Here is a 6,000-nt window from a genome sequence, read left to right as displayed (position 1 = left end):
CTTTAAGAGAGGAGGGAGTAGTTCCTTTAGATGAGAACAAAGTATATATTAGTGTCATTCCCAAACCCAATAAATTCTACCGATGTCCACAATTATCGCCCTATTTCATTAATCAATTGTGACCTGAAAATCCTAACAAAACTTCTGGCTTTGCGCCTTAACTCTTTTTTAGCACAATATATTCATAAAGACCAGTCGGGATTCATCTCGGGTCGTAAAACATTGGACCAGATTCACTTTCAGATATCACTTTGATCTCAGCTGCCCGCTCTAATTTGGATGCTCCTCTTTCAAGGGATCTTTTGCTTCTCTCTCTGGACCTTCATAAGGCCTTTGACAGCCTAACGTGGCAATATTTGTTTACTACCTTACCAGCTTTTGGATTTGGTCCTACTTTTCTTGCTTTATTGCACTCCCTATATGATACTCCCTCGGCTCAAGTTTCCATCAGAGGTTACAGATCCTCTGTGCTTCCAATTCGACGAGGCACTAGACAGGGCTGTCCACTTTCCCCATTGCTTTTGGCACTGGCAATTGAACTGCTAGCTATGGCGATCTGCTCTCATCCCCAAATCCACGGTATCCATTGGGGTCAAAAGGAACATAAATGTGCCCTATTTCCTAATGATGTTCTTATGTATATTACCTCCCCTTTGATAACTGTACCTAATTTATTGTCTCTGTAATGCCAATTCTCTGCTGTTTCTGGGCTTTCCCTAAATTCCCAAAAAACAACAGCCCTTAATGTTTCCCTACACGTTTCTGAAGAACAGCAGCTTAGAACTTCCTACGATTTTGAGTGGGCAAGTAATTTGTTGCCCTATTTAGGATACACTTAACCGCCTCAATCAAGACTCTCTATCAAGCCAATTACCCTCCTCTCTTTAAAAAACTTAAAGATGATCTTCGTCGTTGGGTTGACTACTCCTTATCCTGTTTTGGCAGAACCAACTCGATTAAAATGACATTTTTGCCCTGATTGCTATACTATTTTCAAACCTTACTGGTGCCAATTCCGAGAATTGCAGCAACTACAAGCTGAGGTTCTCCGCTTTGTTTGGAATAACAGAAGACCTGTTATATGAACCAAAAGACATTATACGCCTCCAAATCACGAGGTGGGATTGGCCTTCCTAATCTCCATGTGTATTTTCAAGATGCTCAAATTATGCAGTTGGCTTACACCACTGCTAGGGGATCTACCTCCCTCTGGGTTTCTATCGAAGCTCTCTCCTGCCACCCTCTAGCTGTTGGTGCGTTAATTTGGCTTCCTAACCGATTCCCCCCCCCCCCCATATTATTTTTTTTTCTTTCTTTTTTTTGGTTTTTGTTTTTTCCCTTTATTTTTTTTATTATTATTAATATCTTTTATTAAATTTCAATACATAGATCAACAATATACAATTTATCAAAACACAAACAATCCAAGCAACTTCTTTACCCCTCGTTCCATCCCCCCTTATCTCTCCCTGCCCAATAAACTACCCCTGTCCAAATAATTATTTCCATTTCTTTCCTATCCTGTTTACCAATCACAGTCTAAACCCTATATTCTCTCTTCACTTTGCGGCTGTCCATTTATTCAGTTTAGTTCTCCATCTCTACTACCAGGGCACCCATCGCTTCAAGGTATTTTTCAGATGTCTTAAAATCATACCACCTACTCCAGTCCTTTCCATATTTTTCCATTCAATCTTCAGCTATATGCTATAACTCCTCCATCCTATTTATATACGCAATAATATACTATTTTTATATTGTTTCACTGACACCTCTGTCCTATAAAATAGGCACGCCCACGGGTCTTTTTGAATAGTTACCTGCAAAATCTCCTGTATATATTGAATTATGTCTTGCCAATACCCCTGTTTTCTTAACACTCCCACCATATGTGAGCCATTGTCACCCTTCCCCCACATCCACTCCAACATAGTGGTGAAATGCCTTCTCTCTGTTTATGTGCCAACATCGGTGTAAAATAACATCTAGTTAAACATTTATAGTTCATTTCTACTGTGTTCATATTCACCATCCTGTGCATCAACTTAAACCTTTTATTCTTCTGTTGCTCATTCATTTTTGTACCCAATTCTCTTTCCCATTTCTCTAAGAATAGCAGAGGTTCAGATCCCATCAATTCAATAAGGATCTTATATATCCTACAGATTACATGTTTATGTACTATCCCGGAACTCAATATTTTTTCAAATGGAAGCATATTCTCCAGCATCCTCAGTGGTTGGAGGAGTGTTGAGACAAAATGTCCTAATTGATAGTATCTAAATTCATCTACTGTATAAAATAAATCTTTTTTATTCTTTAACTCTTGAAAACTACATAACTTCCCCTTATCTACTTTATCCCTTAACCATACGTTTCTATTTTTAAACCATTTCCCAGAAATATTATCATTCCCTGGTGGAAAAAAGTCTGTGTCCACCAGGGGTACCAACAGTAAATTGTGCTTCCAGCCCATTGACTTAAGCAGACAATCACATATTCTCAACACCTCCCTTGTCAGTGTACTACTATTTTCTAATTCTCAAAACATTCGTGGGCTCCCGATAATCCTCTCTAATTGTGCGTTACTTAATATACCTTCCATTTTAACCCAACTTTTTTTGTATGGGTTATGTGTTCAATCTATCACCCGTGATAATAACACCAACATATAATACTTCCTCATATTTGGCAAATTTAATCATCCTTTCTCTTTGTTGTTACATAAAACCTCATACTTAATTCTTGGTTTCTTATTAGCCCATATAAACCTTAGTATCAATTTTCTTATTATCCTAAAAAAAAGATCCTGGTAAATATATTGGGAGCATTTGAAACTTATACAGGATTTTTGGGACTACCATCATCTTAACCAGATTGATACGTCCAATCCACGAGACCAGCCCTATTGAGAGTCTTCTCAACTCATCTTTACTTTCATTTATTAATGGTATATAATTAACTTGAAATAAGTTCTTTGTTGAGAGGGTTAACTTTATTCCCAGGTAGCTTAATTCCCTCTCCCTCCATGTAAATGGAAAGTCTTTTTACAAAATCTGCATCTCTACCTTTGAAATGTTAATATTTAAGATCTCAGGTTTTGAAAGGTTTATTTTCAAATTTGACAGCTCCCCATATCGTGTGAATAATCCCATTAAATTAGTCTAGGATTAATCAGTCTAGGATTGACAATGTAGAAAAGCATATCATCTGCATACGCTGCCACCTAATGTTCTTCTTCTCCTATCTTAATTCTTTTAATATCCATATTCTTTCTTACCAATGCCAGAAGTGGTTCCAGGGACAGGACAAATAGCAATGGGGATAATGGACATCCCTGCCTAGTACCATTATAAATTTTAAAGGTCCTTGACAGGGACCCATTCACCTTGACTGCTGCAGAAGGGCCGTTATAAAAACCCTTTTATCCACCTTACCATTTTGGTCCCTATTCCTAATATCTCTAGTGTGTTTATCATAAATCCCCAATCTACCCTATCGAAGGCTTTTTCTGCATCAATCGACAGTATAATTGTTGGCTACTTTCCTCTTTTTGCCTTATGTAGGAGGAGCAATGTTCTTAGACCACTGTCTAAAGTGCGTATATGCATCCCTAAACCCCCAAATAAATGCGTTATTATTCCAAATAACGTGCTGAGAAAAAAACAAGCAGGTGTCTACATGATTCTCTGAACCAAATGACACCTCTGAAGTGCTCTGTCAATAATCACACCACCTGTTTGAAGTACTGACCTATAATATAAATAGGTCAACGTGTGCCTTGCCCTTTAATTGGGGCTTCACAATTTCGTGGGGTTCTCCACTTATAAAGTCCTCACGGCGTTTGGGGGAGTGTTTTTAACATTTATTAAACGCTTATCGAACTGGCCTATTAGTATGCATTAATGCTATAGGCGCGTTTGATAAGCGTCAGTATTTTGAGCAAGTGTGAACAAGCCTTTAATGATTCAGAACAAGTATACAGATCAGAAAAGTCACCCTTAACTCTGACAACCTAATTTCTGGGTCCGTGCTTGCAGAGGGTCAGTATGACAGCTGGGCAACTAGTATTTTATAAAAGAAGGGTGCAGCAAAGATAGGCAACCTTTAAATACATAAACAATCCAATGACTGAAAAGACTTTGGTGTACTGTTGCACATAAATAGAGGTGCAGAGTTAGCACATGAGTTTATCTTAAAGTGTTACTAAACCCACAACAGTAAAATCAGTCTGTATATGCAGTAAATCATGCTTGTTATACTCACTGTGGAACCTAAGGGGTTAATCCTCTGCATTGTTTAAAAAGGCTGTTTGATTCTGACTTCTCTGATCCTCCTCTGTTCAAATGTCCATGCTGATAAGACAGACTGAACCCGTATCCCTTCTGCACATGCTCAGTTTAGTGTGTATTTCTAGAGAGCTTTTTTTTTCCTTGGGAGAGTGCATGTGATTAGCACACGTCCAATCAGCACTGTCCAGACAGAGGTCAGGGGTTTTGCATCTTCCTAGAGCATAAAGAAAACTCCTCCCACAAGCTTTAACCAGTGCTCTGCTGAAGTCACAAGACTGCTCTAAGGCCCCATGTACAGGGGACACTTCTGAACGATGGGAACTGACTGCTGGAAAACGTAGATTAAAAAACATCTGTTTTGCCGCGTTTGCATATCACGTTTATGCGCATTTATGAGCGTTTGCATTTAGAAGCATTTTTTTAAGATAACTTCAGGAGACCTTCCAAAATGCCCAGGAAGCACTGAAAAACAGTAGGGGATTAACTATTGCAGACATTTTGAGAGAAATAGAGAGAGCAGAAGCAGAGAGAGCAGTATTTGTTGAGATTAGCTGTGTTTTCTTTTTTTTTTTGTAGTGCTTGGATGTGTTTCAGCTCATTTCTGTGCAGAAATTATTGCAGCAGAGTCTAACATATTTCTTTCATGCAAAACCTCAAAGTACGGTGTACCAGGTCCATTTGATTACCGGGAAAACTTTGCATGCATTTTTCATGATGAAAAAAAGCTCTGGACAGCATCTGGAAATAGAAGAGTTAAAAAAAATTTCAAGCGCAAATGCCTATAAACACGGTTAGCCACGTTTACAAGCGTTTACAAACATTTTTGCGTTTGAAACGCTGATAAAATCTACTGCTGAATGTAGATTTTATCCCAGCTCCCCTGTACTCCATTATAGTGATATGACATGTATACAGTAATGTACAGGTGAAACTCGAAAAATTAGAATATCGTGCAAAAGTTCATTTATTTCAGTAATGCAACTTAAAAGGTGAAACTAATATATGGGACTCATTACAAGCAAAGCAAGATAGTCCAAGCTGTGATTTGTGATAATTGTGATGATTATGGCTTACAGCTCATGAAAACCCCAAATCCACAATCTCAGAAAATTAAAATATTACATGCAATCAATAAAACAAGGATTGTACATAGAACAATATCGGACCTCTGAAAAGTATAAGCATGCATATGTACTCAGTACTTGGTTTGGGCCCCTTTTGCAGCAATTACTGCCTCAATGCAGCGTGGCATGGAAGCTATCAGCCTGTGGCACTGCTGAGGTGTTATGGAAGACCAGCATGCTTCAATAGCGGCCTTCAGCTCTTCTGCATTGTTCGGTCTCATGTCTCTCATCTTTCTCTTGGCAATGCCCCATAGATTCTCTATGGGGTTCAGGTCAGGTGAGTTTGCTGGCCAATCAAGCACAGTAATCCCACGGTCATTGAACCAGGTTTTGGTGCTTTTGGCAGTGTAGGCAGGTGCCAAGTCCTGCTGGAAAATGAAGTCAGCATCCCCATAAAGCTCGTCTGCGGAAGGAAGCATGAAGTGCTCCAAAATCTCCTGGTAGACAGCTGCGTTGACCCTGGAGTTAATGAAGCACAGTGGACCAACACCAGCAGATGACATGGCTCCCCAAATCAACACAGACTGTGGAAACCTCACACTGGACTTCAAACATCGTGCAGTGTGTGCCTCTCCATTCTTCCT

This window comes from Staurois parvus, unplaced genomic scaffold, assembly GCF_062004578.1.
Source record: "Staurois parvus isolate SC_StPar_1 unplaced genomic scaffold, SC_StPar_1.0 ptg000541l, whole genome shotgun sequence".
NCBI classification, from domain to species: Eukaryota; Metazoa; Chordata; class Amphibia; order Anura; family Ranidae; genus Staurois; species Staurois parvus.
This window is presented reverse-complemented; position numbering follows the sequence as displayed.